General features: G+C 45.6%; 1 protein-coding gene across 3 annotated transcripts in view; it reads right to left on the reverse strand.

The window, feature by feature from the left end:
- Nucleotides 1-14761, reverse strand: part of CCND3 (cyclin D3) — a 94643-nt gene that overhangs the window by 14799 nt on the left and 65083 nt on the right. The window contains exon 2 of one of the 3 annotated variants that reach the window (XM_070777979.1): nt 2179-2258. The exons of the other annotated variants lie outside the window; for them this stretch is intronic. The gene's annotated coding sequence lies outside the window, so the exon portion shown is untranslated. The remainder of the gene's footprint in view (nt 1-2178; nt 2259-14761) is intronic. 3 annotated transcript variants of the gene reach the window in all.

Consider the following 14761-nt stretch of genomic DNA (forward strand, 5'->3'; position numbering starts at 1 on the left):
CCAAAGCCCCCACTATCACCACCCCAACTTCAGCCTTGCAAACAGAACCCAGATTTTGTTGTGATACCAGATGACTGTTTCAGGAGAGGCTGGACACTCCTCTGTCTCAGAGGTTAAACCTAAATTATTCTAAACCAAATCAAGACAATTCCATAGCTGGTTTAGGAATGGGCAGTTGTCATATTCTGGCCATAAGGTATGAAATAAGTCTGCTAAGGGGCTTCACTAAATGCAGCGCAAAAGAAAAAGACTCATTTCTGCCTTATGTGAGAATGGAGTAAGATATGCTAAAATTTACTGGATGCTTACTATGTTTCTAAGTGCATGATTCTAAGAGTTTAAAAAACTAATTCATTTAATCCATATAATATTAAACTTCTGAGGTAACGGACTATTACCATCCCATATGACAGAGAGGTTAAGCAATTTACCCAATATCAGATACCTATGGGATCTGAAACCAGGTTTGGCTACAGAACCCACACCCTTAGCCATGTTGCTGTGATGTCCAGAGGAACCGCAGCCATCTTGCAACAATGAGGGAAGGAGCTGACACCTGAGGATGACAGCTGAAAGATCAGAATGAATTTCTCCCCCTAATGTTGTTGCACTGCTGATTTAACCAAACTTGGGACCACCTACCACGGGCTTTTTGTGATGTGCGAGATAGTAAATTTTCCTCATTGTTTAAGTTACTTTCACTCCCCAAATAAAAGTTCATTTCTCTACTCTCACCCGCACGATAGGACACCCTTCAATAGCAAATAGGCAAAGAGCTCCACCAAACATTCAAGAAAACAGTAATTTCAATACAAATACTGTATTGTATTGTATTCAATACAATACAGCAATTTCAGAGAATATAAAAGGAGGGTTCACATCTCAACTCATTTTTAGTATAATTTTGATTCCAACAAGTGCAATATGAGAAAAGACAATTACCCTTATGAACATGAATTGTAAAATCCTAAGCAAGATATTAGCAAACTGACTCCAGCAATATATAAAAAGGGTGATATGTTATTGACTTTATACAAAAAATGCATAGTTTATTTTGAATAGAACCACTATATTTTATCACACTAAAAGATTAAAGGGGAAAAAAACCATATGATCATATCAACAGATGCCAAAAAAGTTTTTTATAAAATTCAACATCCATTTACAATAAGAAAAAACTCTTGTCAAAGTGGGGATAGATGGAAACTTTTCTAGTCTGATATAGGGCATCTATAAAATCCTACAGTAAACACCTTATTTAGTAGTGATGCACTGAAAGTAAAGTAAGCAAAGTGCCAAGGATGCCAAGCCACTGGACGCAACTCTGCAGGCTTTAGCAGAGGCTGCAAAAGACCAAAGGTTACTGGTTCCTTCTCCGTGGCCGTCCTTTGTTCTCAAGGCCACCTGCGCCCAATGATCTCAAGGTAGACCATCATCTTCCCACCCCTCTCTTGCACATTTTTTAAAGCTATCAGTTATCTCTTTTAATTAACTAATTCAGGCCACATGGTGTGGCATGTGGGATCTCAGTTCCCTGACCAGGAATCAAACTTGCACCCCCTCCACTGGCAGTGCAGAAGCTTAACCACTGGACTGCCAGGGAAGTCCCCTTAACTTGTACATTTTTTTTATGACTTGCATCATCTTTCTTCAGAGTCCTCAGATTTTAAGCTCTAGTGCCATCTTAGAGTTCTTCCCTTATTGGGTTTCCTGTACCCAATTAGTTCCCTGGGCCAATAAAACCATTCCCTGAAGCTCGCTTAGACCCCACTATTCTTATTCCTCTGGTAGGCTTTTGGCAAAGTTCCCAAAATTTGCCACGAGTGGTCCAGTGGTTAAGAATCTGCCCGCCAATGCAGGGGACATGGGTTCGATCCCCGAGTCAGGAAGATCCCACAGGCCTCGAGGCACCTATGCACTGCGCCACAACTACTGAGTCTCACAGTGTTCTAGGGCCTAACAGCCGCAACTGCGGAGCCCAGGCGCCGCACCCACAGAAGCTCGAGTGCCTTAGAATTGGTGTTCCTCTGAAACAAGGGAAGACCACCACAGTGCGATGCCCGTGCATCACACAGAGAGCAGCTCCTGCTCTCCTCAGCTAGAGAAAGCCCTCTCCCAGCAACAAAGACCCAGTACAGCCAATAAATTAATTAATTAATTAAAAAAAAAAGCCTTCACCTTCCAATGCAGGGGGTGCTGGTTTGATTCCTGGTTGGGGAGCTAAGATGCCACATGCCTCAGGGCCAAAAGTCCAAAACCTAAAACAGAAGCAGTACTGTAACAAATTCCATAAAGACTTTAAAAATGGTCCATATCCAAAAAAAAAAAATACCAAAGCAAACCCCCTTCACAGCAGAGAGAATTCGTCTCTCTGAAGAATCCGTTTGCATGATCTAAAATTGCTTTCTGTAAACCTGAAAGTCTAATGCATGCATGCTCAGTTGCTCAGTCATGTCTGATTCTTTGCTACCCCATCGACTGTAGCCTGTCAGGCTCCTCTATGCATGCGATTGTCCAAGCAAGAATATTGGAGCAGGTTGCCATTTCCTCCTCCAGAGGAACTTCCTGACATAGGGATTGAACCCGAGTCTCAAGTCTCCTGCATTGGCAGGAGACTTTACCACTGAGCCACCAGGGAAGCCCAAAGTCTAATACTCTGTCTTTAAAATGTATGTACATTTGGCATGAGCTCCATAATACAGCCATAATTGCTAAAATATAAAAATAATGGTTTAAATTATCAATGTTAAGGAAAATGAAACTCCATGGAAGCCATATACATCATAAGACTGACCCCAAAGGAGTTTCAAACCTTCTTCTGAAAGGCCGGGGCTACATTACAATTATAGAAGCCTCCCTCAGAGGCTCTAGGTCTTCACCCTGCTTCCAGATAGATTCAGGATCCATGGCCCAGAGCCATCAGATTAATCTCTCACAGACACACCTTTCATCTCCAGTCCAAGGACCTGCTTATCAGTCAAATTTAAAAGTCAACCAGCCTGCCTTTTAAAGTTCTTCAAGAGTGCCAAGGCACCCTATCCCATTTTATCTCAGCTGGAGCACTCCAGCCCACCTCAGAGCCTTATCACCCAGCACTGGCATCCTGCTCCTTCCTTCAAATCTACCTCTTTCCTTTAAGGCCTAGCTCCTGACCCACCAATTCCAGGAACTTCCAAGGTTGTAAGATTGAAAGATTCACAGGGATTTTGAGCCAAAAAGGTTGATGACACCCAGTCATACACAACCAGTACGACACCCAGGCATACAACCAGTAAAAGGGTGTTACAACTGCAGCCATGAAATTAAAAGACACTTGTTTCTCAGAAGAAAAGCTATGACAAACCTAGACAGCATATGAATAAGCAGAGACATCATTTTGCCGACAAAGTTAAAGCTATGGTTTTTCCAATAGTCATGTATGGACGTGAGAGTTGGACTATAAAGAAAGCTGAGCGCTGAAGAATTGATGCTTTTGAACTGTGGTGCAGGAGAAGACTCTTGAGAGTCCCTTGAACAATAAGGAGATCAGACCAGTCAATCCTAAAGGAAATCAGTCCTGAATATTCATTGGAAGGATTGATGCTGAAGTTGAAGCTCCAATACTTTGCCAACCTGATGCAAGAACTGACTCATTGGAAAAGACCCTGATGCTGGGTAAGATTGAAGGCAGGAGGAGAAGGGGACGGCAGAGGATGAGATGATTGGATGGCATCACGGACTCGATGGACATGAGTTTGAGCAAGCTCCGAGAGCTGGTGATTAACAGGGAAGCCTGGTGTGCTGCAGTCCATGGGGTTGGAAAAGAGTTGGACATGACTGAGCAACTGAACTGAACAAACTGTGCTCACTGTATTCCCCAAAGGTTGGAAACTCCTGGGAGTAGGTATCACATTTATTCCTAAAGTTTGTTAACCTCCTGTAGGATAAAGACATGGCTGTGGTTCCAGACTTCCTGCTCAGGCAACTCCCCTGTGTGGAAGGCCTTTGCTCCACCTCTTGTCAGTCATTTACACTGGCAAAATCCAGTTAAAGATTCCAAAATCAATAACCTCAGATATGCAGATGACACCACCCTTAAGGCTGAAAGCGAAGAGGAACTGAGAAGACTTTTGATGAAGGTGAAAGAGGAAAGTGAAAAAGCTGGCTTAAAACTCAACATTCAAAAAACTAAGATCATGGCATCCAGTCCCATCACTTCATGACACATAAATGAGGAAACAATGGAAACAGTGACAGATTTTATTTTCTTGGGCTCCAAAGTCACTGCAGATGGTGACCACAGCCATGAAATAAAAGACACTTGCTCCTTGGAAAAAAAGCTATGACCAACTTAGACAGCATATTAAAAACCAGAGACATTACTTTGCCGACAAAGGTCCATCTAGTCAAAGCTATGGTTTTTCCAGTAGTCATGTATGGATGTGAGAGTTGGACTAGAAAGAAGGCTGAGTGCCAAAGAATTGATGTTTTTGAACTGTGGTGTTAGAGAAGACTTTTGAGAGTCCCTTGCACTGCAAGGAGATCAGACCAGTCAATCCTAAAGGAAATCAGTCCTGAATACTCATTGGAAGGACTGATGCTGAAGCTGAAGCTCCAATACTTTGGCCACCTGATACGAACAGCCGACTCACTGGAAAAGACTGATGCTGGGAAAGACTGATGCTGGGAAAGACTGAGGGCGGGAGGAGAAGGGGGCAACAGAGGATGAGATGGTTGGATGGCATCACCTACTCATTGGACATGGGTTTAAGCAAACTCCAGGAGATAATGAAGGACAGAGAAGCCTGGCGTGCCGCAGTTCATGGGGTCACAAAGAGTCAGATACGACTGAGTGACTAAACAAGTGTTGTTAATGAGCAGAAAAGATACATACTTTCCCCAAACACACAAATCCAAGCCAGGTGACTTTTCTTTTTTAAAAATATTATTTATTTATTTGGCTGTGTCGAATTATAGTTGTGGCATGCAGGATCTAGTTTCCTGACAAGGCATGGAATCCGGGTACCCTGAACTGGGAGCTCGTCGTCTCAGCCACTGGATCATCAGGGAAGTCCCAGGTGACCTTTTCTTCCTTTTTTTTTTAAACATTTCCTCCAAGAGTGTTTGTATCATTTATTCTCTTATTCATTCATTTATTCCACAGATCTTCACTGACACCCGATCAAATGCCAAGAACCTCCTGAGGCCATGAACTGCGGCACGCCAGGCTTCCCTGTCCTTCATTATCTCCCGGAGTTTGCTCAAACCCATGTCCAATGAGTAGGTGATGCCATCCAACCATCTCATCCTCTGCTGCCCCCTTCTCCTCCCGCCCTCAGTCTTTCCCAGAATCAGTCTTTTCCAATGAGTCGGCTGTTCATATCAGGTGGCCAAAGTATTGGAGCTTCAGCTTCAGCATCAGTCCTTCCAATGAATATTCAGGACTGATTTCCTTTAGGATTGACTGGTCTGATCTCCTTGCAGTGCAAGGGACTCTCAAAAGTCTTCTCTAACACTACAGCTCAAAATACAATACAAGAACAAATAAAAGACAGCTCTTTTCTCTTAAAGGGAACACAATCTCCTGGGGGAAACAAAATGCACTTTGCTTTCCTTCTTAATAATTTACCTTTACTAGATTCTTTAATTGACTCAAGTATGTGGCTTTGGGGGCTTTGACTCATCCTGTGGCCTGCAAGTTCTCTGAAATCAGGAATTGAATCTTCTAAATTTTTTTGTATCTAAGTAGACTATGTTCCAGTTAGTAGCATTTGTCCTAGTATAATTATAAATGGTGCACCCTTTCACTCTCAAAAGTGTCCCAGATTGGAATAACAAGTGTTGCTAAGGATATGGAGAAAGTGGAGCCCTCCTACACTGACTGCTATGGGAATATAAAATGGTGTAGCCACTGTGGAAAACAACTTGGAAGTTCCTCAAATGTTAAACAGACAGTTACCATATAACCTAGTGATTTCACTCCTAGCTAGATGCCCAAGAAAAAATAAAAACATACATCTACACAAAAACTTGAATACAAATGTCAGAGCATTATTATTATTCATGATAGCCAAAAAATGTAAGCAATCAAATGTCCCATCAACATATGAACAAATATAATGAATCATATTCAAGAATGGTCTAATGAGTGGAATTCAGACAATGGAAGATCGCTGAGACATTCGTAAAAAGGAATGAAGGGACCTCCTTGGTGGGCCAGTGGTTAAGAAGCCAGCTTCCACTGCAGGGGGCGAGGGCTGGAGAAATAAGATCTTAGATGCCCTGCAGCATGGCCAAAAAATAAATAAATAAAAAATAACATAACATAAAAAGGAATGAAGCACTGATGCATAGTACAACATGAATGAACTCTGAAAGCATTATGGTAAGAGAAGGAAGCCAACCAAAAGCCCCATGCATCGTATGATTCCATTTATATGAATTGTGCAGAATAGGCAAATCTATGGAGGCAGAAAATAGATCAGTGGTCAGCCTAGGTCTGGGGTGGTGGTGCTGATGAGGACTGACTGCTAATGGGTACTGTATTGCTTTGGGGGATGATGAAAATGTTCTAAAATTAGATTATAGTGATGATTGCACAAGTCTATAAATATCCTAAAAACCACTGAGGTGTGCACTTTATATAGGTGAATTCTATGATATGAAAATTATATCTCAATAAAACTTTTTAAAAAGCATTCTAGACTGGGGACTTCCCTGGTGGTTCACTAGCTAAGACTCTGTGCTCCCAATGCAAGGGGACCGGGTTCGATTCCTGGTCAGGGAATTATATCCCACATGCTGCAACTAAGAGCTTGCATTCTGCAATTAAAAGATCCCACGTACTGTAATGAAGACTGAAGATCCTGCGTGCTGCAACTAAACCCTGAAACAACCCCCCAAAATAAATGCATACCCAAAAAAAGGCATTTCCGATTGGATAATAAATTATATGGTCACCTTTTACCTAGGGAGGCCTTAGCATGAATTATTGAGAGCACAAGGTCTTCTGAGTTAGACCTGGGCCTGAATCCCACCTCTGCCACTTAACTTGTTATTATGTCCTGGGAGAAAGCCTCAGAGACTTGTTGTAATGTAAATAAGGTTATGCATGAAAAGGGCTGGGAACCTCCCAATCCCGTGTTCAAAGTCCTCAACTTCTAGTGGCTATTGACACAGGGAAATCTGATCTAGAATGGATGGAGGGACTGATGGGTGGAGCAAGCCTGAAGCAACTCAAAATTCAGGGGACTCATCCCACAAATGGTATGTTCTTCTTAAAAAGGAACTCAAGGAGAATCAGCAGATTGGGTTCCCCGCTGCCACCCATTCTGCTTGGTCATTCTGCCCACACATCTGGGGCTCTATAGGGTGCAAAGCCCTGGGCTGAGCTTCCTGGAGAATAATGGGGGAGAGGTCAGGATCTCCACTTTCAGGAGTTTCTCCCCCCACCCCCCGACTCCCCCCACCAGCCCCCCCACCCCCACCCCCAGCAGTAGGAAGCTGGGTGTGTGCAGAGGAAGAGGAAACCTGCACAGAGGCCATGTAAATAACCCCCGGCTGACCGGAAGCACCGCTAGCTGGTCTGAGTGTCTCTAAGCAGATAACCCAGACTTGGTCAACCGTGTGCCCTCACTGAAATGTGTCCTCTATCACCTACCATCGGACACTGAGGTGTGTCAAACAGTCCGAGGGATGCTTTAATCAAAACACTCTTCCACAGTCCCCCACCCCCAGTTAACCTGCCTCTGGAAGTACAAACATCTTCCAGGCCTTAAGGCCCTGGTTTTCTCTTCTCACCTAGCACACCTCTTAGACCTCACTCCATTCCTTCAGCCTCAGCTCTCACGCTTCTCCAGCTCTAACCTCCATCCCAAACTCCCAGCCCACACCACATACCTGATGTCACAGAGACGCCTCAAGCACAAGATGCTCAAAACCTGTCCTCAGTGAACCACGATCCACTGTTTCACCACGTGGATGAAACGTGGACAGTATTCTTTCTCAGCTCCTCTGGCTCAGGCTCCACATCAACCTACAAGCCGATCCTGTTACCTCTTCTTCCAGCCATCTCTGGAATGTGGTCCCTCCACTCTGCCTCCAGCACTCTTGCCAAAGCTAGGCACTCCTGCCGTGCTCTCTTCCCACGGTCCTCCACCTCCATTCACCCTCTCAGCATGAGTTCCCAGGATTGCCCAAGTACTCTTTCAAAACTTCAGGAATGCACACACACTTCCTTTGCTTCTTTCAACCTTAAAATCTCTATGTCTACAGGGCAAAATCCAGATCTCTTATCTGAAATGCACATGCAAAGTCAGCCATTTAAAAAAAAAAAAAAAAAGGTTGCCATGATCTACCCTAAATTCTCTCTCCAGTCTTATCTCCCCAACAACATGTTCCACCCACCCCCACCTATACTCCTGGCCACTGAAGGGTCCAACATGGATGTTTCTGCTCAGCTCATACACTTCTTTCTGTCTAAAACCCCATCTCCCCACCGCTCTTAAAATGCTCCATGTCCTTCGAGGCCAGCTCATACACCACCTCTGCAGAGACACCCGCCTCAGTTCTTCTGCTGAAGTCTGAAAGGAGCTGTGGGATGAGACACAGAGGCCACTCTGACCACTGACCAGCCGGGGGAGTTTGCCTTTGCGAAGCCACCATAATCCAGGGTCTGGTCCTCACCTTTGCAGGAAAAAGCATTATTCTTATTATTATTTACTTGGCTGTGTCAGGTCTTAGCTTCAGTTTCCTAGATTCGGTGCAGGATCTTTTAGCTGGGGCAGAAGGGATTTAGTTCCCTGACCAGGGATTGAACCTGGGCCTCCTGCGTTGGGAGTTTGGTGTCTCAGCCACTGGACCACCAGGGAAGTGTCCGAGAAAGTGTGCTTTTTGAAGCTGCCGGGGGAGGAGACACAACTGCACTGTCTCCAGTAAATACCAAGGAAAGAAATGGATGGACAAAACAGAGAAACAGAGCCGCAGATGAGTAACAGCCAATCTGCCTATGCCGTATTTGACGTGGGAAGTCAGACTCCAGCCAGAGTGTGGCATGGTGAACGGAGCAGCCCGCCCTCAGCCAAGGCAGCCACTGTCCCCCCAAAAGACCATGTAGAGTAATGGCCCACAGTGAGAGTCAGGAGTTACTGAACTGGGGTTGAAGACCCAGCTCAGCCACTTTGTGATTCTGGATGACAACCTAGACTCTTGGCTTCCTCATCAGTCCAAAGGGGCTAGGGATCCCTTTGTCCTGGCTATTCCATCTGCCTGGACCACCCTTCCCCTAGATTCCCACACAGCTCCCTTCCCCCCTTGTCTCCTGTCTCTGTTCACTGTTCACCTTATCAGAGACGTTTCCTGACCTTTCTAGATAAACAGGAACCCCTTCTCTCACCCCGAGCATTCTTACCTCCTAACCCTGCCACATCCAGGCACCAGGGCTGGACCAGAGGAAAGTGCTCAACAAATGTAACAGAATGGATGAAAGAAGCATACAGACCTCAGAGAGGCATGAGGATGTAAGGTGTACAGACCCGAGCATGGCCCGCACCAAGCAGTGTCACACTTTATGAGGAGAGCCTCCAACTGCCATGTACCCGCTACCCAGAGATGCTGAAGGGGAATTGGGGGCTCAGAGTCTTGTTGGAAAAACAGACAGAAACCTCGGGAGAAGCGTGCCTGCTCCAGCCTATGTGTGTGTGGGGGTCTACGTGCGGTCTTCCAGCAAAGACTTAGTGATGCTTAGTGAGGTGTGAGAAACTGGAATATTTGTTATGTGGTTCAGCACAGCCAACAGGTAGGGCCCAAGACAGGATGGCGGCAGGAACAGAGGCCAGACCGAAAGCGGGGCTGACCATGAAGGGCCCTGTGGCTGTAGCAGTATCTGAGTTGTGCTCCAAAGGCAATGGAGAGCTATTAAAGGGTTTTCATCTGGACTAGAGCCTGAGTACAGAAGCGTTCGGAGTCTGGAAAGGAGCAAGCTGAGTGAGCAGTTAAGAGGTTCTTGTAATAACTTGGCGAGAAATTGCAAGGACAGCTTATGATAACAGAAGAAATGCAGGAGACAGAAACACTAAAAGTCAGTGGCCATTTGAGTGGTGGCCAGGGAAACAGTCCAAGCTGACCACCCGGAATCTGGCTTTGACGATGTGATGAAAGGTGTTTCTGTTTCTTCAGATTAGGAATCTATGTGGAAGAACAGATTTAGAGGGAAAGAGCCTTTGAAGTCTCCATATTCACAGAAAGTCCCACACTGGCTGGACATAATAAATAGATGCCCTTTACAGAGTTCTTACTGTGTGCCTGGAATACCAAGTCTATTTTCATTCTCACAACAATCATTTAAGATAGCTGTTACTATCCCATTTCACAGGTAAAGAGATGGAGACTAAAAAATAAAATAACTTCTAAGGTCCACAGCCAAGATGGACCCAGCTGGACTGTGAACTCTGGTCCTAGCTGACGATGCCCTCCTCTCTCCTCGACCTTGACCTTGACGTCTTGAGTCTGGACATCAGGGATACAAAACTCTGAAGTCCTTAGCACAGGCAGCCCAACTCCGGACTGGAAGCTGCCACCGAGGAAACCTGGTGGATTGGAATGCAGAGATACGCCACACTCAAGGGGTAAGCAGAGAAAGAAGAGCTTCTGAAGGAAATTAACCACCAGAGAGGTTTGGAGAGAAGGAAGAAAGAAGCACAGAGCTGATGCCAGGGACTTCCCTGGAGGTCCAATGGCTAAGACTCCCAGTGGAGGGGGCTCAGGTTCGATCCTTGGTCTTGGAACTAGATCCCACATGCCGCAGCTAAAGATTCCACGTGCCACAACTAAGACCCGGTGCAAATAAATAAACACGTTTCTTTTTTAAAGAAAGCTGATGCCAGATCAGGACTCCCAGAGGTCAGCAGGGGTGGGTCTTCTCCCTCAGCCCAAGCACCCCCTCCACCAGCCCCAATGACGCATTCTTTCTGTAGATATGTTAATAGAGGCCAAGGGTTAAGGGCAAGACTTCCTTGGCTCCCTAAGCCTCTGGATCTCTTTAAATCAGTTTGCATATCTCTTCCAACCCATCATGTATGGATTTTACAGTTTACATCAGAGCAGAGGATGTTAATGTCAATTTCTGGGAAGTTTCTCCCAGGCGGACCTTCTGCAGTGTGGAGTGGGAAGCTGCTGCATAGCACAGGGAGCTCATCTCTGTGCTCTGTGATGACCTGGAGGGGTGGGATAGGGTGGGATGGGGTGGGGGGGCGGTTCAAAAGGGAGGGGATATATGTATATGTATACATACATAACTAACTTATTCGGTTGTGCAGCAGAAACTAACACAATACTATAAAGCAACTATACCTCAATTTATAATATATACAAATATTTATATTAGGCCTTTCAACTCAGACCTAGATTTAAATAGAAGCTCTTCTGTATGACCTTGACCCTCAGTATTCTTACCTATAAAATGGGGATAATATAAGCTGCTCGCAGGGGTGGTTCTGAGACAGGGCAATGCATCTCTGACGTCCAGTTTATAGTATATGTTGTCATTATTACGTTGTCTCTAATTACTGCTTGGCCTCATACCTGATCACCTGGGGAGCTTGAGGAGAAGAATTTTTTTTTTTTGGCCACTCTGCACAGCTTGTTGGGATCTCAGTTCCCTGACCGGAGGCTGAACCCAGGCCACATGAATGAAAGTGCCGAACCCCAACCACTCACTGGACTGTCAGAGAAGTCCCAAGCTTGTGAAGAACTCTGATACCTCTGCTCCACTCCAAGACCTGGAGACCAGCATCTCTAAGCCTGGGGCCCAGGTTTGTATGCTTATCCCCAGGTGGCTATAAAACACCTCCCGGGCTGAGAGCCACAAGTCCCCCTTCACCCAGGAATTACTCTCTTCTTCCCCTGATGCCAATATACCTCCGCACTGAATTTCTCAGTCGATCCGGGAACTATCCCTTAGAAAGCAGGTCTGTCTCCCAAGATTGGACATTCTCAGAAGAGGGCCACCCCCTCCTAGGATGAATGTGGTTATTCCCAAACCAACAATCCACTGAGTCATGCTTCTTATCCATTTACAAGAATCTCATTTTCAGAGGTCACCTCGGCGCTTTCTAATGTATTCACATATTCCCTCATTTACTGTCGCCCCCTTTAGCTCTCTGCATTAGTCGCTCAGTCGTGTCTGACTCTTTGTCACCCCATGGACTGTAGCCCACCAGGCTCCTCTGTCCATGGAGTTCTCCAGGCAAGAACACTGGGGCGGGTTGCCATTCCCTTCTCCAGGGGATCTTCCTGATTCAGGGATCAAACAGAGTTCACACACATCTGGGGTGAAATTAGAACCAATGCAAAGAAAAGACGTTTAGCAGGAGTTCATCCATGTCTCCTCCGGGTATTAATATCTGCTTTGTAATTCATGACAACAATAGTTATATAGCAACAGTTATATACACTGTATGTCAAGTGTGGTTTTAAATGTTTTACATAAATTAATTATCTTAATTCTCAAATTTATTGTTATCCTCACTTTACAGAGGAGGAAACTGAGGCACTGAGAAGTGAAATGACTTGCCCAAGGTCATGCAGCTAGTAAGAGGATCCCAAATTTCAACCCAAGGAATCTGCGTCTAGGATCTGGATTTAATGATTCAAGGACAAGCTAAGGAGACTTGGACTGGACAAACCCCCTGCAGCCTCAAACCAGAGACCACAGAAGAAGAAGAACTGACCTTGTCCCCAGGCTTGGGGAGAAAGCGGGAGGAGGAGGGGTGAGTCCCAGGAAATCAGACCAGGGGGTCACAGCTGACCGCAGGCCAAAGGCTTCCTGGATTCCCTGGCAGACGAATGAGCAACATGGAAAAGACATTCCTCCAGGAAAAGACAACATTTTTGAGGGTTTTTCGGCCTCATCTCTGATTTCAGACCCATGGTTTCTTTGCTGAGTCATGGAGGACATTGAAAGGGATGGGGCGGTGGTGGAGTAGCATGTCCCCTCTCCCAAGGCCGGACTGGCCAGGGGCCTCCTGGGCAGCCCAACTCCCTGCCCTTGGAAGGCTGACACCACCCAGCACCTGTTCTAAAAATAGTTCACCAGGAGGAAGTAGCTTCTATGCTATTCTTCGTCTTCCCCTGAGTCTCTTCAGTGAATAAATTAAAACACGTATGAACGCTTGAATGAATAATCAAGTCAGTAAGTAACACTTACTGATCCCCTACTGAAAGCCTTGGAATCAGACACTCCTTGGTTTCCAGCTCTGCCACATGACCCTAGACAGGCGATGGAGCCTCAGTTTCTTCATGCATAAAATGGGGGGCTATGTGGGGACTTCCCTGGTGGTCCACTGGTGACTCGGAGCTCCCAATGCACGGGTCCTGGGTTCGATCCCTGGTGGGGAAACTAGATTCCACAGGCTGCAACTAGGATCCAGTGCAGCCAAATAAATAACTAAAAAAGTATTTTAAATGGGGGGGGGGGGCGTGTTTGTTTCAGCCTACAAGCTTAAGAAGAAGGCCACAGGAGGTAAGACAGGCAAAGCTCTTGGCACCCAGTGGACATCCCATAATGGTAACTCTTGTGTGCCAGGCACTGAGAGGGGTTGGAAATCAAAGAGGAATACCCCACGGCCCTCTAGTTGGCAGTCTGTGGGAAGGGAAGTAGAAATACAATGAATCAACACAACGGATGGGTACCAGAAGACAGGCCAGGTCCCGAGGTGAAGGACACAGAGAAGAAAAAGACCAGCTGCCAAGTTGGGATGGGGGTAGCTATGGAAGATTCTGCTAAAGTCTCTGGTGCAGGGCTTCTCAGACAATCCCCTGCACAGAATCACCCAGGACTTGGTGAAGATGCAGACTAAGATTTAGCAGTTCTGGGTACAGCCTGAGAATCTGCATTTCTTTTAATTTTTATTGATTTCTGGCTGTTCTGGGTCTTTTTTTGCTGCACGCAGGCTTTCTCTAGTTGTAGCAAGCAGGGGCTACTTTCTAGTTGCAGTCTGGGGACTTCTCATTGCAGTGGCTTCTCTTGTTGCAGAGCACAGGCTCTAAGCGCAGGGGCTTCAGTAGCTGTGGCACACAGGCTTAACTGTCCTGCGGCAAGTGCAATCTTCCCAGACCAGGGATGGAACCCGTGCCCCCTGTACTGGCAGGTGGAATCTTATCCACTGGACCACAAGGGCAGACCAGATTCTGCGTTTCTATCCAGCAACCCCAGCAATTGAGGGCCAGGGGTCAAACTTTGAGTCCACGGCAAGGCAGCTGACAGCTGGCCACACATTCACAGATTCCTCTGCTACTCTCTGTATCCATTTTAGGACACCTGCTCAAGGTGCCTTCAGAATGTGTTAAACTGAGCCCCTCCCCAGATCCCAGAATCAAATTCTCAGACACACTCTGGTAACTCTTGTCCATTAAGGTTCATATCCTTGAAGATGGTTATTTATTTGCTTCCTCCAGCCTTTCCCCTTTCTAGGCCAGATCGTCCAAATGCTTCAGATGTTTTCGCATCCGGTATTTTGTAATGAATTCCCTTTAAAAGGTCATAGATTTAGGAGAAAGAAGTTTAATTATTAGCCTTTTTTTTTTTGAGCCTTTTATTAATGTAAACAATTTTCATTCCATCTCAAAGAGTAGGAAAGGGGAAGCTATTAAAAAAGATTAGAATTTTTTTTTGCTGACTTGTCATAAAACAGTGATTATCGACAAAGATAACATTTAGCTGACACCAAACAGCATAAGACATATGACTAATTTGAAGACTATTTTCGATAAATCACTGCATCAG

This window comes from Bos indicus, chromosome 23, assembly GCF_029378745.1.
Source record: "Bos indicus isolate NIAB-ARS_2022 breed Sahiwal x Tharparkar chromosome 23, NIAB-ARS_B.indTharparkar_mat_pri_1.0, whole genome shotgun sequence".
In the NCBI taxonomy this organism is placed as follows: domain Eukaryota; kingdom Metazoa; phylum Chordata; class Mammalia; order Artiodactyla; family Bovidae; genus Bos; species Bos indicus.